Consider the following 27,748-nt stretch of genomic DNA (forward strand, 5'->3'; position numbering starts at 1 on the left):
ATGACTCATGTCATGCATTGTGTACGTTGTCCCTCCTGCCAGCTTGGCATACAGGTTTTTGATTTTTAGAATGGGGTGCCTGTCTAGCTTAGCCACTTCATTAACCATCAGTTTGTAGTCTCCACAAATTTGGACACTTTGGTCAGGTCTATGGGTGTTGCCCATCCTGAGAAATGAACAGGCTGTACAACGCTCAGTTTCTCTAGTCTGTCCAGTTCAGTGTCAACTTTTTTTCGCAGCCCCTTCATGAAATGAGGGGTTGCTTTGGGATCCACATGAGTCTTTGCCTGCAGGCCCTGGATTTTCCCCAGTTCGTCCTTGAAGATGGTGGCGTACTTTTGAAGTAGCTCTGGTAGCCCACTTACTCTCAACTGGAAAACTTCAGCCTATTCGAACTTAGTCTCCTTTACCCAATTTCGTCCAGGAGGCTTGGCCCTTCACTTGCTACCACCATCAAGGGTAGCTTTGCCAATTGGCTTCCATAATGGACAGTTACTCTGCTAATGCCTTTTATTTGAATGTCTTCATCCGTACATATTTTGAGCTTGGCATCTGTTTCTTCTAAACTTAATTGATGTTCACCATTATTCAGACAACTGGAGGTATGTTCCCCAATTACTGTAATGGGAACTCCCATGTCCACTACCATTCTAACAGGTTTGCCATTTACTTTCACTGTGACAAATATTAGTCCTGCCTTTCCAACTTTCAGATTAAAGAATGAATAAATGTCTGATTTGTTGTTTCAGGCTCGTCCACATTGTAGATTTCATTGGGCTTCTTGTTTTGTTTACAAGCCTGCTCGAATCTTTATTGGCACTGCCTCATCATATGTCCATTTCTGTGACAATATTAGCATTTGATTTTTTTAAACTGCCAATTGCTAAAAGATTGCTTGTTTCCACCTCTATGGAAATTATGCTTTGATTTCGCTGCTACATTATTTTTCTTTATTCTTCGGCTAACGGGAGCTGTTTCCCGCTTCTCAGCAGAGTCTTGCATTTTCACACCCTTTTCGGCTGGTGTTTCCCACCCAATGTGGAGGATGGTGCCATTTTGCGCACCCTGTATTGCGCACCCTGAATCTCTTACCACACTTACCATGGCCAGTGTTATCGCTAGCGCCGTCTTGAAATCCAAGTTCACTTCCGAAAATAATCTTTTCTGAATAGTGTCTTCTTTCACACCACAAACTAAACAATCTCTGAGCCTATCATTTAGAGTCACACTGAACTCACAATGTTCCGTTAGTTGATACAAATTTGCTACGCAGCATGCCATTGTCTCACCCGGGACTCTATTTCGCAAATTAGACCTGAACCTTTGCATCGTGACTGAGGATTGGGTTGAAAATGACCCTTCACGAGGTCCACCAATTCATTAAAATCCTTCAAATCTGGGGCATTGGGTGCTATCAATAAGACTGTAGGTTTTGCATCCATAAGTACTCAATTGGATTGCGCGCCTCTTTCCCCCATAATCTCATTCATTTGAAAAAAGAATGTGAGGTGTCCTATGTAATGAGACCAAACATCTGTGGCTGGTTCAAAAGGATCAACTCTCCCAAATTGTTGCATTTTGAGAGGGGATAACTTCTTCAATTCTAACAGAGCTTGCTGCTTACAGTCACTGGGTAAGACATAGTGCCGATTTCTTTCTCACTTGATTTTTTCTGTTCAATCCTGTTTTATCCTCATCGCCAGTTTGTTGTAAGAGTGGCCAAGTTTCTACTATTGATAGTAGATATTGAATGTCAAGAAAGATATATAGCAGGTGATTAATCCACTATTGTCCAAAGTCAAAAGTACCTGCTATCCTTTTAAGGAACAGAACTTTGTCTGCTCCTGCCTCAGGGGGTGATGGTAGTGTAGTGGCAATGTCACTGGACCAGTAACCTCAGGGACCCAAGCTAATTTTCTGGGTTCAAATCCCACCATGACAGGGGTGGAATTTAAATTTAGTTAATAAATCTGGAATAAAAAGCTAATCTCAGTAATGGTGACCATGAAATTGTCATAAATATCCATCTGGTTCACTAATGTCCTTTAGGGAAGGAAATCTGTCATCCTTACCTGGTCTTGCATGTGACTGTAGATCCACACTCTTAACTGCCTGCTGAGATAGCCTAGCTAGCCATTCAGTTCTAGGGCAATTAGGGATGGGCAACAAATGCTTGCCTTGTCAGTGACACCCACGTCCCATGAGAGAACAAAAAAAAAGGTTTTAGCTAGTAATTTTTGTATAAAACTAGTGGGCATATGTTCTTCTGGTTTCTAATTGAATTAAAGTCATCACAGGTATGAAATGGTTTTCACCCATATTGGTGATTGGATCAAAGTACATCCTCCTTGGTGTCCTAACCAAGCAGCTTTCTTGATGGTACTCGATGGCCCGTTAGACCATTCAGTTCCACATTACTTCAAATGCAGTCTAATGTACGCATAACACAACAATTTCAAGCGATGTAATTATTAGGATTTTCAAATCCCTCATTATTATCAGTGATAACTGATCCCTGTTTGGTTCAATCAGGTTCATTCTTGCTCAGGGCCAGAATTCCCCATTTTAGGGGCTCCTACCCCCCAGCCCTATCCCCTCACATTAATGTTCTTATAGGGGGAGAGAGACGTTCACCTCATAAGACTAGCCTAGAAGCTTCAGCCCAAAGCCAGGATATGGTTATGCTGAAATGGGGGCGGAATTTCAGTGTTAGTGCTGTCCAGTGTGGATAGCTTAGATCTTCCCTTTGGTGCCAAGTTGGAATATCAAATTATCGATTGGAAACTTACTCAATGAGATGAACATTTCCAGGCCCGTGGAAGCCAGTTAGGGGGCAGAATCAGGAGCAAAATTACAGGTACTCATGTCAGGGCGGACTCTCCGCCACATTCCTGCCTCCAAGCAACCCTGCCGGAGACATGGGCCAGGATTTCATGGACCCTCCCACCCAGCGGGACATTACGATCCCGCCGAACTGAATGGAGATTTAAATGGCTCATCGTGCCTGCCAGTGGGAGACACGATGCAGTGGGGCCATAAAACCCTGGCCATGGTGTCTGAGGGCATCACCTACCCGCCCTGGAAATGGTGGTTAGCTAATTATACTCAATTAATTCCCCACTTGCAGGTAAAATGGTGATGCCACAAGGATCTTCCTCCCTGAGGCTGAAGCCCAGCCCAGCAGCAGGCCTGGGGCCATTGGCACCTCCTTTAAATCCCCCCCCCCCAACCCCACCCCAGGGACTTGGGGTTCAGTGGGCAAAACTGGGGCCTCAGGCCATCCTCTGGAGGCTTCCCCCTTCATAATGATATCCTGCCAGCCATGGTCAAACTTAATTTTTATAATTTCATAATTCTTCAGCGACTGCCTCCATCTTGAGGCTTGCTCACAGTTTCCTGCCTCAGCGATGTCCACAAACAGCAAGACTTCAGGAGAGAGAGGTTAAACAGCGAGACTTCGGGACAAAGGGGTTAAAACAGTGAGACTTCAGGAGAGAGAGGTTAAACAGTGAGACTTCGGGACAAAGGGGTTAAAACAGCGAGACTTCGGGGAAAAGTAGTTAAAACAGCGTGACTTCAGGAGAGAGAGGTTAAAACAGCGAGACTTCGGGGCAAAGGGGTTAAAACAGCGAGACTTCGGGGAAAAGTAGTTAAAACAGCGTGACTTCAGGAGAGAGAGGTTAAAACAGTGAGACTTCAGGAGAGAGAGGTTAAAACAGCGAGACTTCGGGGCAAAGGGGTTAAAACAGCGAGACTTCAGGAGAGAGAGGTTAAAACAGTGAGACTTCAGGAGAGAGAGGTTAAAACAGCGAGACTTCGGGGCAAAGTGGTTAAAACAGCATGACTTCAAGAGAGAGAGGTTAAAACAGCGAGACTTCGGGGCAAAGGGGTTAAAACAGTGAGACTTCAGGAGAGAGAGGTTAAAACAGCGAGACTTCGGGGCAAAGGGGTTAAAACAGCAAGACTTCGGGGCAAAGGGGTTAAAACAGCGAGATTTTGGGAGCAAGAGTTTGGGGGATAAAACAACAAGAGTTCGGGCAATAAACCGGCGAGAGTTCAAGAGATAAAACAGCAAGAGTTCAGGCGATAAAACAGCGAGAGTTCGGGCAATAAAACAGCGAGAGTTCAGGAGGTAAAACAGAGAGAGTTCAGGAGGTAAAACAGTGAGATTGGAGATACAGTCAGGTGATTGAAAACAGTGTGAGTACAGAAACATAAATTTCTAAACGAGCACAGGGAAAGTAAGAATTTATAAGCACAGGAGAGGGATCTGATCTGTGAGTAAAGTCAAAGAATTTCTACTCATCTCCAGTTTATAGTTAATAGTAAAAGAGTAAGGTTAAAGTAAGTAAAAGTGACTAAAACTTAAGTAACAAAATGATTTAAGGGTTTAAGGTTAAGGCATAGCAGGACAGCTCAGCCAAGCAGAATGCCCATCCTGTGGCATGTGGGGAGTCGTGGACACTTCTCATGACCCATGTGCAGGAAGTGTCACCGGCTGCAAAACTCGAACTCTGCATTTCAGAGCTGGAGTGGCGGCTGGAGTCACTGAGGTACATCCACGAGGCAGAGAACTACGTGGATAGCACGTTCCAGAGAGGTGGTCACACCGCAAGTTAGGGACAAGCAGGCAGATAGGGAATGGGTGACGGCCAAGCAGTCGAAGAGAAACAGGCAGGTAGTGCAGGAATCCCCAGAGGTCCCACTACTAGCCAGTCAAGGATGTCACAGAACGGCTGCAGGACATTCTTGTGCGGAAGGGCAAACAGCCAAAGATCGTGGTCCACATTGGTACTACCAACATAGATAGGAAGGAGCATATGGTCCTGCAATCAGAAATTAAGGAGTAGGTAGAAAACTGGCAAACAGGACCTCTAAATCTCCGGATTACTCCCAGTGTCACGCGCAAGTGAATACAGAAATAGGAAGATAAGATAGATGAATGCGTGGCTGGAAAGATGGTGCAGGAGGGAGGGCATTAGATTCCTGGGACACTGGGACTAGCTTTGGGGGAGATGGTACCTGCACAAGCCAGACAGGTTGCATCCGAACAGAGCCACGACTGAGTTCCTTGCGGGCAGTTTTGCTAGTGCTGTTGGGAGGGCTTTAAACTAACTCAGCAGGGATGTGGGAACCAGGAGAGAATATTAGAAAGTAATACCAGGATGCACAGAATGCTGGGAGAGGCAGATAGCACTAGAATAGAGAATAGTAAGTTAATAGATAGAGCTGGAGTAAGGCAGCAAGTAATGAAGTCTAAATCAGGGCTACACTGCATGTATGAGAATGCACGGAGTATAGTTAATAAAATTGGGGAGTTACTGGCACAGATTGCCTTATGGGATTATGATGTTGTGGCAATAATGGAGACCTGGTTTAAGGAAGGGCAGATCTGGTTGTTATATATCCCTGGTTACAAGATGTTCAGAAAAGATAGGAAAGGGAAAAAAGGAGGAGGGGTGGCGTTTTTGGTTAAGGAGAGTTTTGCAGTACTGGAGAAAAAGGACGTGTCAGAGGATTCAAGGACAGAATCGAATTGGCTAGAGCTAAGGAATAAGAAGGGTGAAATTACATTGCTCAGTGTAATATATAGATCACCAGCTAGTGGGAAGGATATAGAGGAACAAATCTGCAAGGAAATTACAGAATGGTGTAAATATCATAGAGTAGTTATAATGGGGAACTTTAATTACCCGTATATAGTATATAGGGATAGCAGTAGTATAAGGAGCAGAGAGGGACAAGTATTCCTAGGTTGTGTTCAGGAGAATTTCCTGCAGCAGTATGTGTCCAGTCCAACAAGAAAGGATGCACTGCTAGACCTGGTTCTTGGGGATGAGGTGGACCAAGTAGATCAAGTGACAGTAGGGGAACACTTAGGAGACAGTGATCATTGGATCATAAGGTTTAGGATGAAGGTGGAAGATGACATTGGTCAATCCAGAGTAAGAATAATCAACTGGCAGAGAGCGCACTTCAATGAGGCAAGCTGGGCTAGATAGGCTGGAACCAAAGGTTGGCGGGAAAAACAATAGCTGTACAATGGGCTACCTTCAAAGAGGAGATGGTTTGGGCATAGTCAAGGTATGTTCCCTCAAAAGGGAAGGGTAGGACAAACAGATCCAGGGGTCCCTGGATAACAAAGGTGATAGAAATTAGGTTAAAGAAAAAAAGTGTGCATATGACAAGTGTCAGGTAGCAAATACAATTGAGAACCAAGCTGAATACAAAAGGTTCAGAAGGGATGTGAAAAAGCAACTATGAGAAGCAAAGAGGGATTATGAAAAAATACTGGCAGTTAACGTAAAAGGAAATCCCAAAGTATTCTACAAGCACATCAATAGTGAAAGGGTGGTAAAGGGAGGAGTAGGGTCTATTAGGAACCAAAAAAGGGATTTACACATAGAGGTAAGAGGCATGGCTGAGGTGTTAAATCAATACTTTGCATCTGTCTTTACCTATGAGGCAGATGTTGCCCAGGCCATGGTGACAGAGGAGGGAAATCAGTCACTAAAAGGATTTAAAATTGATAAGGAGGAGGTTTGAATAAGCTGTCAGTACTTATAGTTGATAAGACCCCAGGACAGGATGAGATGTATCCAAGAATATTGAAGGAAGTGAGAGTGGAAATTGCAGAGGTACTGGCAATAATCACAGAAACACACAGAATCACAGTGCAGAAGAGGCCCTTTGGCCCATCGAGTCTGCACCGACATGTGAGAAACACCTGACCTACCTACCTAATCTCATTTACTAGCACTTGGCCCATAGCCTTGAATGTTATGATGTGCCAAGTGCTCATCCAGGTACTTTTTAAAGGATGTGAGGCACCCTCCTCCACCACCCTCCCAGGCAGCGCATTCCAGACCACACCACCCTCTGGGTAAAAACGTTTTTCCTCACATCTCCCCTAAACCTCCTGCCCCTCACCTTGAACTTATGCTCCCTTGCGAGTGAACCTTCAACTAAGGGGAACAGCTGCTCCCTATCCACCCTGTCCATGCCCCTCATAATCTTGTACACCTCGATCAGGTCACCCCTCAGTCTTCTCTGCTCCAGTGAAAACAACCAAAGTCTATCCAACCTCTCTTCAAAACTTAAATGTTTCATCCCAGGCAACATCCTGGTGAATCTCCTCTGCACCCCCTCCAGTGGAATCACATCCTTCCTATAATGTGGTGACCAGAACTGCACACAGTGCTCCAGCTGTGGCCTCACCAAGGTTCTATACAACTCCAACGTGTCCTCCCTACTCTTGTAATCTATGCCTCGATTGATAAAGGCAAGTGTCCTATATGTCTTTTTCACCACCCCACTAACATGCCCCTCTGCCTTCAGAGATCTATGGTCACACATGCCAAGGTCCCTTTGTTCCTCAGAACTTCCTAGTGCCATGCTGTTCATTGAATACTTCCTTGTCAAATTACTCCTTCCAAAATGTAATCTTTCAATGTTCCCTCGATTCGGGGGAGGTGCCAGAAGACTGGAGAATTGCAAACATTATGCCCTTGTTCAAAAAAGGTAATAAAGACCTGCCCTGCAATTATACACCAGTCAGTTTAACTTTAGTAGTGGGGAAACTTCTAGAAACAATTATTCGGTATAGAATTAATAGTCACATGGAAAAGTGTGGATTGATTCCAAAGAATCAGCATAGATTTATTAAAGGAAAATCATATCTAATTAACTTGCTGGAGTTTTTTGAAGAGTAACGGAGATGGTTGATGAGGGCAAGGCCATTGATGTGGTGTATATGGACTTCCAAAAGGTGTTCAATACAGTGGCACACAACAGACTTGTGAGGAAATTTACAGGTCGTGGAATAAAAAGGACAGTAGCAACGTGGATTCAAATTTGGCTGAGGGATAGGAAACAGAGAGTACTGGTTAATGGGTATTTTTCAGGCTGGAAGAAGGTTGGTAGTGGAATTCCCCAGGGGTCAGTATTTGAACCCTTGCTTTTCCTGATATATATGAATGATCTAGATCTTGGCGTGCAGGAGACAATTTCAAAACTGTGGAGAATTGTAAACTCTGAGAAGGACAGTGTAGAACTTCAAAAGGACATTGACACATTGGTGGAGTGGGCAGATAGGTGGCAAATTAAGTTCAATTCGGTGAACTGTGAGGTGATATACTTTGGTACAAAAAACATGGAAAGACAGTATAAAATAAAGAGTGTGCAGGAGCGGAGAGACCTGGGTGTATATGTACATAAGTCATTAAAGGTGGAGGACAGGTAGAGAGAGCTGTTTCTAAAGCATACAGTATTCTAAGCTTCGTTAATAGAGGCTAGAGTACAAGGGCAGGAAGATTATGATGAACTCATGTCACTAATTATACCTCAGCTGGAGTATTGTGTACAGTTCTGGGTGCCACACTATAGGAAGGATGTGAACACATTGGAGAGAGTGCTGAAGAGGTTTATGAGAATGGTTCCAGGGATGAGACACTTCAGTTATGAGGAAAGATTGGAGAAGTTGGGACTGTTTTTCTTGGAGAGGAGAAGGCTATGAGGAGACTTGATAGAAGTTTCCAAAATCATGAGGGGGCTGGACAGAGTAGATAGGGTAAAACTGTTCCCGTTCATAAATGGATCAAGAACCAGAGGGCACAGTTTTGAAGAGTTTTGCAAAAGAAGCAAATGCGAGGTGAGAAAACATTTTTCCACATAGCGAGTAGTTAAGGTTTGGAATGCACTGCCTGGAGTTGTGATGGAGGCAGGTTCAAGTGAGGAATTCAAGAGGGCATTGGATGATTGTTTAAATAGAAACAATGTGCAGGGTTACGGGAAAAGGCAGGAGATTGGCACTAAGTTAAAATGCTCAGCGAGCTGGTGCAGCCACAATGGGCCAAATGGCCTCCTCCTACACCAAAACAATTCTGTAATTCTGTGAGGCTGCTGGCCAGCCATTGCTGTAGGCCTTCCTATTGGGGCTGTCTCTTCCCTGGTACGCCCGCCATCCTTAATTAGAGGCAGCTCCCAGGGCAACCAATTAAAAAACTACCTCCGGGAAGATTGCTCTAAAGGTCCCAACAGGGCCACTTTCAGGTACCCTTCCCGGAAATGAAGCCATTGTCAGGATTGCGAGTCGAACTAGTCTATTGACCCACAGCCTTAGCTGAATTCAAATCCAGAGATTAGGGGATAGTGTGTCATTCAATTGCCCATATCTATTGTCTAAAATAATCTCCATATCACTCACTAATACTGCGGTAATCAGAACTTGCCTGCTTTTCCAGAAAGGTGTACAAAAAGTTCCTTTCCTTCATTTCCTGCGGTCCACAGAAATGTCATGTAGCAATTGCTCCTTTGAAGCCCTTGTACTAACTAACTTCTGTCTTTGTGCATGCTTGAATAAAAGCAACAGCATTCCAAGGACTGAGGAATGGCAACTACTGCTGCAGTTAATAGGTGCTTATCAGTCCCCACTGCTGATGATTCAGTGCAAGGCAGAGGCTTTGCTTGCAACAGGTAGGAGGGCCATGGTACAGGGGCGCTACTGCACATGACAGTAAATAAGTGCGATTGTCCTAAGGTGGTGGAGGGGGTCAAGCAAAGAAAACTAAGAGAGACAGCAGGCATTGGGTCAGCCTGACATCACTCCACAGCTCGGAGATTTGTGTTAGGAAAACTGCAGGAATATCTTCCGAACCACGGAAGTTGAGTGGGAAGATCTATTGGCAGGATGTGGGTGAGGACAAAATAAGTAGAGGGCAATCAGTCAACACTTAGATAGAACATTGAGATGAGAGTGTATGCTCCAGGCAATAACATTTGTGATTTAGTTTCTAACATATCCAAATATGCAGTTAGAATGAAAAAAGCTTAGAATGGAAGAACTTGGAAAGACAGACAGATAGTCTTGCAGTTATATTGGCACCATTCACAACAGCGGGATGTCCTGAAGCACTTTATGTTTAATGAAGAACTTTTTAATGGTGCGTGGGCACTGTTCTCATGCTGGAATAAGTTTAAAATACTGAAAAATAATTTAAGTAATGGGTGAAAAGCAGAAGCTGAACAACATCCTTTCTCACTGTACTCGACTTGTAGGAAATATCTCATCAAAAAAATGTCAACACAATTTATCAGAAAGCATCTTTGCATTTTCTTCCTGATTTTCTCCCCTCCTCCCCTGATTGTGCCAACTCTTGTCGATATCCTAGGTGCCCGAGCCTCAAATATCTCACCGACTTGCTGAAGTTCCATTTCACATGCAGCATGGTCCAGAAACTGAACTGGACCAGCCATATAAATACTGTGGCTACAAGACCAGGTCAGAGGCTAGGAATCCTGTGATGAGTAACTCACCTCCCGACCCCCCAAAGCCTGTCCATCATCTACAAGGCACAAGTCAGGAGAGTAATGGAATGCTCCCCACTTGCCTGGATGGGTGCAGCTCCCACAATACTCAAGAAGCTTGACACCGTCCAGGACAAAGCAGCCCACTTGATTGGCACCTCACCCACAAACATTCACTCCCCCCACCACCAACGCTCAGTAGCAGCCGTGTGTACCATCTATAAGATGCATCACAGGAATTCACCGTGCCTCCTTAGACAGCACCTTCCAAACCCATGACCAGTACCATCTAGAAGGACAAGGGCAGCAGATAGATGGGAACACCACCACCTGTGACCATACTGCTTGCCATCGCCTCCCAAGAAGGTGACTCACCGCCACCTTCTCATGGGCAATTAGGGATGGGCAATAAATGCTGGCCTTGCCCACACCCTGTGATGGAATAAAAAAAGCAGCTTTGGTGGGTGCTTTCTGAATGATTGGGTGCATTAAGCCAAATTAGGAGAAATGTAGAACTGTGTGGACTATCTGGTAACACTATCAAAAACGTTGCTCGGTCAGGACTTACCCATAAACAGGTGAATGCTTAATTTCTGGCCAAAATGGGGAGACAGTCCCAGGCCCAAAAACCATGACTTACAGCCACAGATTTTCAAATCATAGTTAACAAAATGAGGGAACCGAGAGCAATCATGAACAATATCAACATTTATGTTGTTTAAAAATATATATGTACGGGATCCGAAGGCATAGAGGACAAAAAGTAGGAGAGTTATGCTCAACCTTTATAAAGCATAATAGATCGTAATGGTACCAAGGATCAGGAACTTCAGTTACATAGTGAGACACGAAAACCTGGGCTTGTTCTCTTTACAGCAGAAAAGGTTAAGTGAAGATTTAATAGAGGTATTCAAAATCATGAAAGGTTTTATTGAAGTAGATAGAGAAAAAAAATGTTTCCACTGGCAAGAAGGTCAATAACCAGAGGAGAGTTTTAGGAAACGGGGAATTTTTTTTTTAGTCAGCGAGTTGTGATGCTCTGGAACATCCTGACTGAAAGCATGGTGGAAGCAGATTCAGTAATAACTTTCAACTTTTAGATTGTAGATAGTGCAGCCACAGTGCTGCAGTGGTGGATTTTTAAATAAGCTGAGAAACTAGAGATCTTTGGAAGAGAGGGTGAAGGGAGGACCCTGGACCAGGCAGTCAGCAGCATCTAGAGGAGAGTGCAAGAGGAGGACCTAAAGAGCAAGAGATAACCTGTGAGGGAGCAGAGCTGGAGTGGCTGTATAAAGAGCGGAGGAGAGTTTACCTGTGAGGGAGCGGAATGGGAGTGGAGCAGCTGTATAAAGAGTGGAGCGGAGTTTACCTGTGAGGGAGCGGAATGGGAGTGGAGCAGCTGTATAAAGAGTGGAGCGGAGTTTACCTGTGAGGGAGCGGAATGGGAGTGGAGCAGCTGTATAAAGAGTGGAGCGGAGTTTACCTGTGAGGGAGCGGAATGGGAGTGGAGCAGCTGTATAAAGAGTGGAGCGGAGTTTACCTGTGAGGGAGCGGAATGGGAGTGGAGCAGCTGTATAAAGAGTGGAGCGGAGTTTACCTGTGAGGGAGCGGAATGGGAGTGGAGCAGCTGTATAAAGAGTGGAGCGGAGTTTACCTGTGAGGGAGCGGAATGGGAGTGGAGCAGCTGTATAAAGAGTGGAGCGGAGTTTACCTGTGAGGGAATGGGAGTGGAGCTGCTGTATAAAGAGTGGAGCGGAGTTTACCTGTGAGGGAGCGGAATGGGAGTGGAGCAGCTGTATAAAGAGTGGAGCGGAGTTTACCTGTGAGGGAGCGGAATGGGAGTGGAGCAGCTGTATAAAGAGTGGAGCGGAGTTTACCTGTGAGGGGGAATGGGAGTGGAGCAGCTGTATAAAGAGTGGAGCGGAGTTTACCTGTGAGGGAATGGGAGTGGAGCAGCTGTATAAAGAGTGGAGCGGAGTTTACCTGTGAGGGAATGGGAGTGGAGCAGCTGTATAAAGAGTGGAGCGGAGTTTACCTGTGAGGGAGCGGAATGGGAGTGGAGCAGCTGTATAAAGAGTGGAGCGGAGTTTACCTGTGAGGGAATGGGAGTGGAGCAGCTGTATAAAGAGTGGAGCGGAGTTTACCTGTGAGGGAGCGGAATGGGAGTGGAGCAGCTGTATAAAGAGTGGAGCGGAGTTTACCTGTGAGGGAGCGGAATGGGAGTGGAGCAGCTGTATAAAGAGTGGAGCGGAGTTTACCTGTGAGGGAGCGGAATGGGAGTGGAGCAGCTGTATAAAGAGTGGAGCGGAGTTTACCTGTGAGGAGCGGAATGGGAGTGGAGCAGCTGTATAAAGAGTGGAGCGGAGTTTACCTGTGAGGGAGCGGAATGGGAGTGGAGCAGCTGTATAAAGAGTGGAGCGGAGTTTACCTGTGAGGGAGCGGAATGGGAGTGGAGCAGCTGTATAAAGAGTGGAGCGGAGTTTACCTGTGAGGGAGCGGAATGGGAGTGGAGCAGCTGTATAAAGAGTGGAGCGGAGTTTACCTGTGAGGGAGCGGAATGGGAGTGGAGCAGCTGTATAAAGAGTGGAGCGGAGTTTACCTGTGAGGGGAATGGGAGTGGAGCAGCTGTATAAAGAGTGGAGCGGAGTTTACCTGTGAGGGAATGGGAGTGGAGCAGCTGTATAAAGAGTGGAGCGGAGTTTACCTGTGAGGGAGCGGAATGGGAGTGGAGCAGCTGTATAAAGAGTGGAGCGGAGTTTACCTGTGAGGGAGCGGAATGGGAGTGGAGCAGCTGTATAAAGAGTGGAGCGGAGTTTACCTGTGAGGAGCGGAATGGGAGTGGAGCAGCTGTATAAAGAGTGGAGCGGAGTTTACCTGTGAGGGAGCGGAATGGGAGTGGAGCAGCTGTATAAAGAGTGGAGCGGAGTTTACCTGTGAGGGAGCGGAATGGGAGTGGAGCAGCTGTATAAAGAGTGGAGCGGAGTTTACCTGTGAGGGAATGGGAGTGGAGCAGCTGTATAAAGAGTGGAGCGGAGTTTACCTGTGAGGGAATGGGAGTGGAGCAGCTGTATAAAGAGTGGAGCGGAGTTTACCTGTGAGGGAGCGGAATGGGAGTGGAGCAGCTGTATAAAGAGTGGAGCGGAGTTTACCTGTGAGGGAGCGGAATGGGAGTGGAGCAGCTGTATAAAGAGTGGAGCGGAGTTTACCTGTGAGGGAGCGGAATGGGAGTGGAGCAGCTGTATAAAGAGTGGAGCGGAGTTTACCTGTGAGGGAGCGGAATGGGAGTGGAGCAGCTGTATAAAGAGTGGAGCGGAGTTTACCTGTGAGGGAATGGGAGTGGAGCAGCTGTATAAAGAGTGGAGCGGAGTTTACCTGTGAGGGAATGGGAGTGGAGCAGCTGTATAAAGAGTGGAGCGGAGTTTACCTGTGAGGGAATGGGAGTGGAGCAGCTGTATAAAGAGTGGAGCGGAGTTTACCTGTGAGGGAATGGGAGTGGAGCAGCTGTATAAAGAGTGGAGCGGAGTTTACCTGTGAGGGAGGGAATGGGAGTGGAGCAGCTGTATAAAGAGTGGAGCGGAGTTTACCTGTGAGGGAATGGGAGTGGAGCAGCTGTATAAAGAGTGGAGCGGAGTTTACCTGTGAGGGAATGGGAGTGGAGCAGCTGTATAAAGAGTGGAGCGGAGTTTACCTGTGAGGGAGCGGAATGGGAGTGGAGCAGCTGTATAAAGAGTGGAGCGGAGTTTACCTGTGAGGGAATGGGAGTGGAGCAGCTGTATAAAGAGTGGAGCGGAGTTTACCTGTGAGGGAGCGGAATGGGAGTGGAGCAGCTGTATAAAGAGTGGAGCGGAGTTTACCTGTGAGGGAATGGGAGTGGAGCAGCTGTATAAAGAGTGGAGCGGAGTTTACCTGTGAGGGAGCGGAATGGGAGTGGAGCAGCTGTATAAAGAGTGGAGCGGAGTTTACCTGTGAGGGGAATGGGAGTGGAGCAGCTGTATAAAGAGTGGAGCGGAGTTTACCTGTGAGGGGAATGGGAGTGGAGCAGCTGTATAAAGAGTGGAGCGGAGTTTACCTGTGAGGGAATGGGAGTGGAGCAGCTGTATAAAGAGTGGAGCGGAGTTTACCTGTGAGGGAGCGAATGGGAGTGGAGCAGCTGTATAAAGAGTGGAGCGGAGTTTACCTGTGAGGGAATGGGAGTGGAGCAGCTGTATAAAGAGTGGAGCGGAGTTTACCTGTGAGGGAGCGAATGGGAGTGGAGCAGCTGTATAAAGAGTGGAGCGGAGTTTACCTGTGAGGGAATGGGAGTGGAGCAGCTGTATAAAGAGTGGAGCGGAGTTTACCTGTGAGGGAGCGGAATGGGAGTGGAGCAGCTGTATAAAGAGTGGAGCGGAGTTTACCTGTGAGGGAATGGGAGTGGAGCAGCTGTATAAAGAGTGGAGCGGAGTTTACCTGTGAGGGAGCGGAATGGGAGTGGAGCAGCTGTATAAAGAGTGGAGCGGAGTTTACCTGTGAGGGAGCGGAATGGGAGTGGAGCAGCTGTATAAAGAGTGGAGCGGAGTTTACCTGTGAGGGAATGGGAGTGGAGCAGCTGTATAAAGAGTGGAGCGGAGTTTACCTGTGAGGGGAATGGGAGTGGAGCAGCTGTATAAAGAGTGGAGCGGAGTTTACCTGTGAGGAGGGAATGGGAGTGGAGCAGCTGTATAAAGAGTGGAGCGGAGTTTACCTGTGAGGGAGCGGAATGGGAGTGGAGCAGCTGTATAAAGAGTGGAGCGGAGTTTACCTGTGAGGGAATGGGAGTGGAGCAGCTGTATAAAGAGTGGAGCGGAGTTTACCTGTGAGGGAGCGGAATGGGAGTGGAGCAGCTGTATAAAGAGTGGAGCGGAGTTTACCTGTGAGGGAATGGGAGTGGAGCAGCTGTATAAAGAGTGGAGCGGAGTTTACCTGTGAGGGAGCGGAATGGGAGTGGAGCAGCTGTATAAAGAGTGGAGCGGAGTTTACCTGTGAGGGAGCGGAATGGGAGTGGAGCAGCTGTATAAAGAGTGGAGCGGAGTTTACCTGTGAGGGAGCGGAATGGGAGTGGAGCAGCTGTATAAAGAGTGGAGCGGAGTTTACCTGTGAGGGAGCGGAATGGGAGTGGAGCAGCTGTATAAAGAGTGGAGCGGAGTTTACCTGTGAGGGAGCGGAATGGGAGTGGAGCAGCTGTATAAAGAGTGGAGCGGAGTTTACCTGTGAGGGAGCGAATGGGAGTGGAGCAGCTGTATAAAGAGTGGAGCGGAGTTTACCTGTGAGGGGGAATGGGAGTGGAGCTGCTGTATAAAGAGTGGAGCGGAGTTTACCTGTGAGGGAATGGGAGTGGAGCAGCTGCATAAAGAGTGGAGCGGAGTTTACCTGTGAGGGAGGGAATGGGAGTGGAGCAGCTGTATAAAGAGTGGAGCGGAGTTTACCTGTGAGGGAATGGGAGTGGAGCAGCTGTATAAAGAGTGGAGCGGAGTTTACCTGTGAGGGCGGAATGGGAGTGGAGCAGCTGTATAAAGAGTGGAGCGGAGTTTACCTGTGAGGGAATGGGAGTGGAGCAGCTGTATAAAGAGTGGAGCGGAGTTTACCTGTGAGGGAGGAATGGGAGTGGAGCAGCTGTATAAAGAGTGGAGCGGAGTTTACCTGTGAGGGAGCGGAATGGGAGTGGAGCAGCTGTATAAAGAGTGGAGCGGAGTTTACCTGTGAGGGAATGGGAGTGGAGCAGCTGTATAAAGAGTGGAGCGGAGTTTACCTGTGAGGGAATGGGAGTGGAGCAGCTGTATAAAGAGTGGAGCGGAGTTTACCTGTGAGGGAATGGGAGTGGAGCAGCTGTATAAAGAGTGGAGCGGAGTTTACCTGTGAGGGAATGGGAGTGGAGCAGCTGTATAAAGAGTGGAGCGGAGTTTACCTGTGAGGGAGCGGAATGGGAGTGGAGCAGCTGTATAAAGAGTGGAGCGGAGTTTACCTGTGAGGGAGCGGAATGGGAGTGGAGCAGCTGTATAAAGAGTGGAGCGGAGTTTACCTGTGAGGGAGCGGAATGGGAGTGGAGCAGCTGTATAAAGAGTGGAGCGGAGTTTACCTGTGAGGGAGCGGAATGGGAGTGGAGCAGCTGTATAAAGAGTGGAGCGGAGTTTACCTGTGAGGGAGCGGAATGGGAGTGGAGCAGCTGTATAAAGAGTGGAGCGGAGTTTACCTGTGAGGGGAATGGGAGTGGAGCAGCTGTATAAAGAGTGGAGCGGAGTTTACCTGTGAGGGAGCGGAATGGGAGTGGAGCAGCTGTATAAAGAGTGGAGCGGAGTTTACCTGTGAGGGAGCGAATGGGAGTGGAGCAGCTGTATAAAGAGTGGAGCGGAGTTTACCTGTGAGGGAGCGGAATGGGAGTGGAGCAGCTGTATAAAGAGTGGAGCGGAGTTTACCTGTGAGGGAATGGGAGTGGAGCAGCTGTATAAAGAGTGGAGCGGAGTTTACCTGTGAGGGAGCGGAATGGGAGTGGAGCAGCTGTATAAAGAGTGGAGCGGAGTTTACCTGTGAGGAGCGGAATGGGAGTGGAGCAGCTGTATAAAGAGTGGAGCGGAGTTTACCTGTGAGGGAGCGGAATGGGAGTGGAGCAGCTGTATAAAGAGTGGAGCGGAGTTTACCTGTGAGGGAATGGGAGTGGAGCAGCTGTATAAAGAGTGGAGCGGAGTTTACCTGTGAGGGAATGGGAGTGGAGCAGCTGTATAAAGAGTGGAGTGGAGTTTACCTGTGAGGGAGCGGAATGGGAGTGGAGCAGCTGTATAAAGAGTGGAGCGGAGTTTACCTGTGAGGGAGCGGAATGGGAGTGGAGCAGCTGTATAAAGAGTGGAGCGGAGTTTACCTGTGAGGGAATGGGAGTGGAGCAGCTGTATAAAGAGTGGAGCGGAGTTTACCTGTGAGGGAGCGGAATGGGAGTGGAGCAGCTGTATAAAGAGTGGAGCGGAGTTTACCTGTGAGGGAGCGGAATGGGAGTGGAGCAGCTGTATAAAGAGTGGAGCGGAGTTTACCTGTGAGGGAATGGGAGTGGAGCAGCTGTATAAAGAGTGGAGCGGAGTTTACCTGTGAGGGAATGGGAGTGGAGCAGCTGTATAAAGAGTGGAGCGGAGTTTACCTGTGAGGGAGCGGAATGGGAGTGGAGCAGCTGTATAAAGAGTGGAGCGGAGTTTACCTGTGAGGGAATGGGAGTGGAGCAGCTGTATAAAGAGTGGAGCGGAGTTTACCTGTGAGGAGCGAATGGGAGTGGAGCAGCTGTATAAAGAGTGGAGCGGAGTTTACCTGTGAGGGAGCGGAATGGGAGTGGAGCAGCTGTATAAAGAGTGGAGCGGAGTTTACCTGTGAGGGAATGGGAGTGGAGCAGCTGTATAAAGAGTGGAGCGGAGTTTACCTGTGAGGGAGCGGAATGGGAGTGGAGCAGCTGTATAAAGAGTGGAGCGGAGTTTACCTGTGAGGGAGCGGAATGGGAGTGGAGCAGCTGTATAAAGAGTGGAGCGGAGTTTACCTGTGAGGGAATGGGAGTGGAGCAGCTGTATAAAGAGTGGAGCGGAGTTTACCTGTGAGGGAATGGGAGTGGAGCAGCTGTATAAAGAGTGGAGCGGAGTTTACCTGTGAGGGAGCGGAATGGGAGTGGAGCAGCTGTATAAAGAGTGGAGCGGAGTTTACCTGTGAGGGAGCGGAATGGGAGTGGAGCAGCTGTATAAAGAGTGGAGCGGAGTTTACCTGTGAGGGAATGGGAGTGGAGCAGCTGTATAAAGAGTGGAGCGGAGTTTACCTGTGAGGGAGCGGAATGGGAGTGGAGCAGCTGTATAAAGAGTGGAGCGGAGTTTACCTGTGAGGGAGCGGAATGGGAGTGGAGCAGCTGTATAAGAGTGGAGCGGAGTTTACCTGTGAGGGAGCGGAATGGGAGTGGAGCAGCTGTATAAAGAGTGGAGCGGAGTTTACCTGTGAGGGAATGGGAGTGGAGCAGCTGTATAAAGAGTGGAGCGGAGTTTACCTGTGAGGGAGCGGAATGGGAGTGGAGCAGCTGTATAAAGAGTGGAGCGGAGTTTACCTGTGAGGGAGCGGAATGGGAGTGGAGCAGCTGTATAAAGAGTGGAGCGGAGTTTACCTGTGAGGGAATGGGAGTGGAGCAGCTGTATAAAGAGTGGAGCGGAGTTTACCTGTGAGGGAGCGGAATGGGAGTGGAGCAGCTGTATAAAGAGTGGAGCGGAGTTTACCTGTGAGGGAATGGGAGTGGAGCAGCTGTATAAAGAGTGGAGCGGAGTTTACCTGTGAGGGAATGGGAGTGGAGCAGCTGTATAAAGAGTGGAGCGGAGTTTACCTGTGAGGGAATGGGAGTGGAGCAGCTGTATAAAGAGTGGAGCGGAGTTTACCTGTGAGGGAATGGGAGTGGAGCAGCTGTATAAAGAGTGGAGCGGAGTTTACCTGTGAGGGAGCGAATGGGAGTGGAGCAGCTGTATAAAGAGTGGAGCGGAGTTTACCTGTGAGGGAGCGGAATGGGAGTGGAGCAGCTGTATAAAGAGTGGAGCGGAGTTTACCTGTGAGGGAGCGGAATGGGAGTGGAGCAGCTGTATAAAGAGTGGAGCGGAGTTTACCTGTGAGGAGCGAATGGGAGTGGAGCAGCTGTATAAAGAGTGGAGCGGAGTTTACCTGTGAGGGAGCGGAATGGGAGTGGAGCAGCTGTATAAAGAGTGGAGCGGAGTTTACCTGTGAGGGAGCGGAATGGGAGTGGAGCAGCTGTATAAAGAGTGGAGCGGAGTTTACCTGTGAGGGAGCGGAATGGGAGTGGAGCAGCTGTATAAAGAGTGGAGCGGAGTTTACCTGTGAGGGAATGGGAGTGGAGCAGCTGTATAAAGAGTGGAGCGGAGTTTACCTGTGAGGGAATGGGAGTGGAGCAGCTGTATAAAGAGTGGAGCGGAGTTTACCTGTGAGGGAATGGGAGTGGAGCAGCTGTATAAAGAGTGGAGCGGAGTTTACCTGTGAGGGAATGGGAGTGGAGCAGCTGTATAAAGAGTGGAGCGGAGTTTACCTGTGAGGGAGCGGAATGGGAGTGGAGCAGCTGTATAAAGAGTGGAGCGGAGTTTACCTGTGAGGGAGCGGAATGGGAGTGGAGCAGCTGTATAAAGAGTGGAGCGGAGTTTACCTGTGAGGGAGCGGAATGGGAGTGGAGCAGCTGTATAAAGAGTGGAGCGGAGTTTACCTGTGAGGGAGCGGAATGGGAGTGGAGCAGCTGTATAAAGAGTGGAGCGGAGTTTACCTGTGAGGGAGCGGAATGGGAGTGGAGCAGCTGTATAAAGAGTGGAGCGGAGTTTACCTGTGAGGGAGCGGAATGGGAGTGGAGCAGCTGTATAAAGAGTGGAGCGGAGTTTACCTGTGAGGGAATGGGAGTGGAGCAGCTGTATAAAGAGTGGAGCGGAGTTTACCTGTGAGGGAATGGGAGTGGAGCAGCTGTATAAAGAGTGGAGCGGAGTTTACCTGTGAGGGAATGGGAGTGGAGCAGCTGTATAAAGAGTGGAGCGGAGTTTACCTGTGAGGGAGCGGAATGGGAGTGGAGCAGCTGTATAAAGAGTGGAGCGGAGTTTACCTGTGAGGGAATGGGAGTGGAGCAGCTGTATAAAGAGTGGAGCGGAGTTTACCTGTGAGGGAATGGGAGTGGAGCAGCTGTATAAAGAGTGGAGCGGAGTTTACCTGTGAGGGAGCGGAATGGGAGTGGAGCAGCTGTATAAAGAGTGGAGCGGAGTTTACCTGTGAGGGAGCGGAATGGGAGTGGAGCAGCTGTATAAAGAGTGGAGCGGAGTTTACCTGTGAGGGAGCGGAATGGGAGTGGAGCAGCTGTATAAAGAGTGGAGCGGAGTTTACCTGTGAGGGAGCGGAATGGGAGTGGAGCAGCTGTATAAAGAGTGGAGCGGAGTTTACCTGTGAGGGAGCGGAATGGGAGTGGAGCAGCTGTATAAAGAGTGGAGCGGAGTTTACCTGTGAGGGAATGGGAGTGGAGCAGCTGTATAAAGAGTGGAGCGGAGTTTACCTGTGAGGGAATGGGAGTGGAGCAGCTGTATAAAGAGTGGAGCGGAGTTTACCTGTGAGGGAGCGGAATGGGAGTGGAGCAGCTGTATAAAGAGTGGAGCGGAGTTTACCTGTGAGGGGAATGGGAGTGGAGCAGCTGTATAAAGAGTGGAGCGGAGTTTACCTGTGAGGGAGCGGAATGGGAGTGGAGCAGCTGTATAAAGAGTGGAGCGGAGTTTACCTGTGAGGGAATGGGAGTGGAGCAGCTGTATAAAGAGTGGAGCGGAGTTTACCTGTGAGGGAGCGGAATGGGAGTGGAGCAGCTGTATAAAGAGTGGAGCGGAGTTTACCTGTGAGGGAATGGGAGTGGAGCAGCTGTATAAAGAGTGGAGCGGAGTTTACCTGTGAGGGAATGGGAGTGGAGCAGCTGTATAAAGAGTGGAGCGGAGTTTACCTGTGAGGGAGCGGAATGGGAGTGGAGCAGCTGTATAAAGAGTGGAGCGGAGTTTACCTGTGAGGGAATGGGAGTGGAGCAGCTGTATAAAGAGTGGAGCGGAGTTTACCTGTGAGGGAGCGGAATGGGAGTGGAGCAGCTGTATAAAGAGTGGAGCGGAGTTTACCTGTGAGGGAATGGGAGTGGAGCAGCTGTATAAAGAGTGGAGCGGAGTTTACCTGTGAGGGAGCGGAATGGGAGTGGAGCAGCTGTATAAAGAGTGGAGCGGAGTTTACCTGTGAGGGAGCGGAATGGGAGTGGAGCAGCTGTATAAAGAGTGGAGCGGAGTTTACCTGTGAGGGAATGGGAGTGGAGCAGCTGTATAAAGAGTGGAGCGGAGTTTACCTGTGAGGGAATGGGAGTGGAGCAGCTGTATAAAGAGTGGAGCGGAGTTTACCTGTGAGGGAATGGGAGTGGAGCAGCTGTATAAAGAGTGGAGCGGAGTTTACCTGTGAGGGAATGGGAGTGGAGCAGCTGTATAAAGAGTGGAGCGGAGTTTACCTGTGAGGGAGCGGAATGGGAGTGGAGCAGCTGTATAAAGAGTGGAGCGGAGTTTACCTGTGAGGGAATGGGAGTGGAGCAGCTGTATAAAGAGTGGAGCGGAGTTTACCTGTGAGGGAGCGGAATGGGAGTGGAGCAGCTGTATAAAGAGTGGAGCGGAGTTTACCTGTGAGGGAATGGGAGTGGAGCAGCTGTATAAAGAGTGGAGCGGAGTTTACCTGTGAGGGAGCGGAATGGGAGTGGAGCAGCTGTATAAAGAGTGGAGCGGAGTTTACCTGTGAGGGAGCGGAATGGGAGTGGAGCAGCTGTATAAAGAGTGGAGCGGAGTTTACCTGTGAGGGAATGGGAGTGGAGCAGCTGTATAAAGAGTGGAGCGGAGTTTACCTGTGAGGGAATGGGAGTGGAGCAGCTGTATAAAGAGTGGAGCGGAGTTTACCTGTGAGGGAATGGGAGTGGAGCAGCTGTATAAAGAGTGGAGCGGAGTTTACCTGTGAGGGAATGGGAGTGGAGCAGCTGTATAAAGAGTGGAGCGGAGTTTACCTGTGAGGGAATGGGAGTGGAGCAGCTGTATAAAGAGTGGAGCGGAGTTTACCTGTGAGGGAGGGAATGGGAGTGGAGCAGCTGTATAAAGAGTGGAGCGGAGTTTACCTGTGAGGGAGCGGAATGGGAGTGGAGCAGCTGTATAAAGAGTGGAGCGGAGTTTACCTGTGAGGGAATGGGAGTGGAGCAGCTGTATAAAGAGTGGAGCGGAGTTTACCTGTGAGGGAGCGGAATGGGAGTGGAGCAGCTGTATAAAGAGTGGAGCGGAGTTTACCTGTGAGGGAATGGGAGTGGAGCAGCTGTATAAAGAGTGGAGCGGAGTTTACCTGTGAGGGAGCGGAATGGGAGTGGAGCAGCTGTATAAAGAGTGGAGCGGAGTTTACCTGTGAGGGAATGGGAGTGGAGCAGCTGTATAAAGAGTGGAGCGGAGTTTACCTGTGAGGGAGCGGAATGGGAGTGGAGCAGCTGTATAAAGAGTGGAGCGGAGTTTACCTGTGAGGGAATGGGAGTGGAGCAGCTGTATAAAGAGTGGAGCGGAGTTTACCTGTGAGGGAGCGGAATGGGAGTGGAGCAGCTGTATAAAGAGTGGAGCGGAGTTTACCTGTGAGGGAGCGGAATGGGAGTGGAGCAGCTGTATAAAGAGTGGAGCGGAGTTTACCTGTGAGGGAATGGGAGTGGAGCAGCTGTATAAAGAGTGGAGCGGAGTTTACCTGTGAGGGAATGGGAGTGGAGCAGCTGTATAAAGAGTGGAGCGGAGTTTACCTGTGAGGGAGCGGAATGGGAGTGGAGCAGCTGTATAAAGAGTGGAGCGGAGTTTACCTGTGAGGGAGCGGAATGGGAGTGGAGCAGCTGTATAAAGAGTGGAGCGGAGTTTACCTGTGAGGGAGCGGAATGGGAGTGGAGCAGCTGTATAAAGAGTGGAGCGGAGTTTACCTGTGAGGGAGCGGAATGGGAGTGGAGCAGCTGTATAAAGAGTGGAGCGGAGTTTACCTGTGAGGGAGCGGAATGGGAGTGGAGCAGCTGTATAAAGAGTGGAGCGGAGTTTACCTGTGAGGGAATGGGAGTGGAGCAGCTGTATAAAGAGTGGAGCGGAGTTTACCTGTGAGGGAGCGGAATGGGAGTGGAGCAGCTGTATAAAGAGTGGAGCGGAGTTTACCTGTGAGGGAGCGGAATGGGAGTGGAGCAGCTGTATAAAGAGTGGAGCGGAGTTTACCTGTGAGGGAATGGGAGTGGAGCAGCTGTATAAAGAGTGGAGCGGAGTTTACCTGTGAGGGAGGGAATGGGAGTGGAGCAGCTGTATAAAGAGTGGAGCGGAGTTTACCTGTGAGGGAGCGGAATGGGAGTGGAGCAGCTGTATAAAGAGTGGAGCGGAGTTTACCTGTGAGGGAATGGGAGTGGAGCAGCTGTATAAAGAGTGGAGCGGAGTTTACCTGTGAGGGGAATGGGAGTGGAGCAGCTGTATAAAGAGTGGAGCGGAGTTTACCTGTGAGGGAGCGGAATGGGAGTGGAGCAGCTGTATAAAGAGTGGAGCGGAGTTTACCTGTGAGGGAGCGGAATGGGAGTGGAGCAGCTGTATAAAGAGTGGAGCGGAGTTTACCTGTGAGGGAATGGGAGTGGAGCAGCTGTATAAAGAGTGGAGCGGAGTTTACCTGTGAGGGAATGGGAGTGGAGCAGCTGTATAAAGAGTGGAGCGGAGTTTACCTGTGAGGGAATGGGAGTGGAGCAGCTGTATAAAGAGTGGAGCGGAGTTTACCTGTGAGGGAGCGGAATGGGAGTGGAGCAGCTGTATAAAGAGTGGAGCGGAGTTTACCTGTGAGGGAATGGGAGTGGAGCAGCTGTATAAAGAGTGGAGCGGAGTTTACCTGTGAGGGAATGGGAGTGGAGCAGCTGTATAAAGAGTGGAGCGGAGTTTACCTGTGAGGGAGCGGAATGGGAGTGGAGCAGCTGTATAAAGAGTGGAGCGGAGTTTACCTGTGAGGGAATGGGAGTGGAGCAGCTGTATAAAGAGTGGAGCGGAGTTTACCTGTGAGGGAGCGGAATGGGAGTGGAGCAGCTGTATAAAGAGTGGAGCGGAGTTTACCTGTGAGGGAGCGGAATGGGAGTGGAGCAGCTGTATAAAGAGTGGAGCGGAGTTTACCTGTGAGGGAATGGGAGTGGAGCAGCTGTATAAAGAGTGGAGCGGAGTTTACCTGTGAGGGAGCGGAATGGGAGTGGAGCAGCTGTATAAAGAGTGGAGCGGAGTTTACCTGTGAGGGAGCGAATGGGAGTGGAGCAGCTGTATAAAGAGTGGAGCGGAGTTTACCTGTGAGGGAGCGGAATGGGAGTGGAGCAGCTGTATAAAGAGTGGAGCGGAGTTTACCTGTGAGGGAGCGGAATGGGAGTGGAGCAGCTGTATAAAGAGTGGAGCGGAGTTTACCTGTGAGGGAGCGGAATGGGAGTGGAGCAGCTGTATAAAGAGTGGAGCGGAGTTTACCTGTGAGGAGCGGAATGGGAGTGGAGCAGCTGTATAAAGAGTGGAGCGGAGTTTACCTGTGAGGGAATGGGAGTGGAGCAGCTGTATAAAGAGTGGAGCGGAGTTTACCTGTGAGGGAATGGGAGTGGAGCAGCTGTATAAAGAGTGGAGCGGAGTTTACCTGTGAGGGAGCGGAATGGGAGTGGAGCAGCTGTATAAAGAGTGGAGCGGAGTTTACCTGTGAGGGAATGGGAGTGGAGCAGCTGTATAAAGAGTGGAGCGGAGTTTACCTGTGAGGGAATGGGAGTGGAGCAGCTGTATAAAGAGTGGAGCGGAGTTTACCTGTGAGGGAGCGGAATGGGAGTGGAGCAGCTGTATAAAGAGTGGAGCGGAGTTTACCTGTGAGGGAGCGGAATGGGAGTGGAGCAGCTGTATAAAGAGTGGAGCGGAGTTTACCTGTGAGGGAGCGGAATGGGAGTGGAGCAGCTGTATAAAGAGTGGAGCGGAGTTTACCTGTGAGGGAGCGGAATGGGAGTGGAGCAGCTGTATAAAGAGTGGAGCGGAGTTTACCTGTGAGGGAATGGGAGTGGAGCAGCTGTATAAAGAGTGGAGCGGAGTTTACCTGTGAGGGAATGGGAGTGGAGCAGCTGTATAAAGAGTGGAGCGGAGTTTACCTGTGAGGGAATGGGAGTGGAGCAGCTGTATAAAGAGTGGAGCGGAGTTTACCTGTGAGGGAGCGGAATGGGAGTGGAGCAGCTGTATAAAGAGTGGAGCGGAGTTTACCTGTGAGGGGAATGGGAGTGGAGCAGCTGTATAAAGAGTGGAGCGGAGTTTACCTGTGAGGGAATGGGAGTGGAGCAGCTGTATAAAGAGTGGAGCGGAGTTTACCTGTGAGGGAATGGGAGTGGAGCAGCTGTATAAAGAGTGGAGCGGAGTTTACCTGTGAGGGAATGGGAGTGGAGCAGCTGTATAAAGAGTGGAGCGGAGTTTACCTGTGAGGGAATGGGAGTGGAGCAGCTGTATAAAGAGTGGAGCGGAGTTTACCTGTGAGGGAGCGGAATGGGAGTGGAGCAGCTGTATAAAGAGTGGAGCGGAGTTTACCTGTGAGGGAGCGGAATGGGAGTGGAGCAGCTGTATAAAGAGTGGAGCGGAGTTTACCTGTGAGGGAGCGGAATGGGAGTGGAGCAGCTGTATAAAGAGTGGAGCGGAGTTTACCTGTGAGGGAGCGGAATGGGAGTGGAGCAGCTGTATAAAGAGTGGAGCGGAGTTTACCTGTGAGGGAGCGGAATGGGAGTGGAGCAGCTGTATAAAGAGTGGAGCGGAGTTTACCTGTGAGGGAGCGGAATGGGAGTGGAGCAGCTGTATAAAGAGTGGAGCGGAGTTTACCTGTGAGGGAGCGGAATGGGAGTGGAGCAGCTGTATAAAGAGTGGAGCGGAGTTTACCTGTGAGGGAGCGAATGGGAGTGGAGCAGCTGTATAAAGAGTGGAGCGGAGTTTACCTGTGAGGGAGCGGAATGGGAGTGGAGCAGCTGTATAAAGAGTGGAGCGGAGTTTACCTGTGAGGGAATGGGAGTGGAGCAGCTGTATAAAGAGTGGAGCGGAGTTTACCTGTGAGGAGCGGAATGGGAGTGGAGCAGCTGTATAAAGAGTGGAGCGGAGTTTACCTGTGAGGGAATGGGAGTGGAGCAGCTGTATAAAGAGTGGAGCGGAGTTTACCTGTGAGGGAGCGGAATGGGAGTGGAGCAGCTGTATAAAGAGTGGAGCGGAGTTTACCTGTGAGGAGCGGAATGGGAGTGGAGCAGCTGTATAAAGAGTGGAGCGGAGTTTACCTGTGAGGGAATGGGAGTGGAGCAGCTGTATAAAGAGTGGAGCGGAGTTTACCTGTGAGGGAATGGGAGTGGAGCAGCTGTATAAAGAGTGGAGCGGAGTTTACCTGTGAGGGAGCGGAATGGGAGTGGAGCAGCTGTATAAAGAGTGGAGCGGAGTTTACCTGTGAGGGAATGGGAGTGGAGCAGCTGTATAAAGAGTGGAGCGGAGTTTACCTGTGAGGGAGCGGAATGGGAGTGGAGCAGCTGTATAAAGAGTGGAGCGGAGTTTACCTGTGAGGGGAATGGGAGTGGAGCAGCTGTATAAAGAGTGGAGCGGAGTTTACCTGTGAGGGAGCGGAATGGGAGTGGAGCAGCTGTATAAAGAGTGGAGCGGAGTTTACCTGTGAGGGAGCGGAATGGGAGTGGAGCAGCTGTATAAAGAGTGGAGCGGAGTTTACCTGTGAGGGGAATGGGAGTGGAGCAGCTGTATAAAGAGTGGAGCGGAGTTTACCTGTGAGGGAGCGGAATGGGAGTGGAGCAGCTGTATAAAGAGTGGAGCGGAGTTTACCTGTGAGGGAATGGGAGTGGAGCAGCTGTATAAAGAGTGGAGCGGAGTTTACCTGTGAGGGAATGGGAGTGGAGCAGCTGTATAAAGAGTGGAGCGGAGTTTACCTGTGAGGGAGCGGAATGGGAGTGGAGCAGCTGTATAAAGAGTGGAGCGGAGTTTACCTGTGAGGGAGCGGAATGGGAGTGGAGCAGCTGTATAAAGAGTGGAGCGGAGTTTACCTGTGAGGGAGCGGAATGGGAGTGGAGCAGCTGTATAAAGAGTGGAGCGGAGTTTACCTGTGAGGGAGCGAATGGGAGTGGAGCAGCTGTATAAAGAGTGGAGCGGAGTTTACCTGTGAGGGAGCGGAATGGGAGTGGAGCAGCTGTATAAAGAGTGGAGCGGAGTTTACCTGTGAGGGAGCGGAATGGGAGTGGAGCAGCTGTATAAAGAGTGGAGCGGAGTTTACCTGTGAGGGAGCGGAATGGGAGTGGAGCAGCTGTATAAAGAGTGGAGCGGAGTTTACCTGTGAGGGAATGGGAGTGGAGCAGCTGTATAAAGAGTGGAGCGGAGTTTACCTGTGAGGGAGGAATGGGAGTGGAGCAGCTGTATAAAGAGTGGAGCGGAGTTTACCTGTGAGGGAATGGGAGTGGAGCAGCTGTATAAAGAGTGGAGCGGAGTTTACCTGTGAGGGAATGGGAGTGGAGCAGCTGTATAAAGAGTGGAGCGGAGTTTACCTGTGAGGGAGCGGAATGGGAGTGGAGCAGCTGTATAAAGAGTGGAGCGGAGTTTACCTGTGAGGAGCGGAATGGGAGTGGAGCAGCTGTATAAAGAGTGGAGCGGAGTTTACCTGTGAGGGAGCGGAATGGGAGTGGAGCAGCTGTATAAAGAGTGGAGCGGAGTTTACCTGTGAGGGAGCGGAATGGGAGTGGAGCAGCTGTATAAAGAGTGGAGCGGAGTTTACCTGTGAGGGAGCGGAATGGGAGTGGAGCAGCTGTATAAAGAGTGGAGCGGAGTTTACCTGTGAGGGAGCGGAATGGGAGTGGAGCAGCTGTATAAAGAGTGGAGCGGAGTTTACC

The sequence above is a fragment of the Carcharodon carcharias genome, chromosome 11, assembly GCF_017639515.1.
Source record: "Carcharodon carcharias isolate sCarCar2 chromosome 11, sCarCar2.pri, whole genome shotgun sequence".
NCBI lineage: Eukaryota > Metazoa > Chordata > Chondrichthyes > Lamniformes > Lamnidae > Carcharodon > Carcharodon carcharias.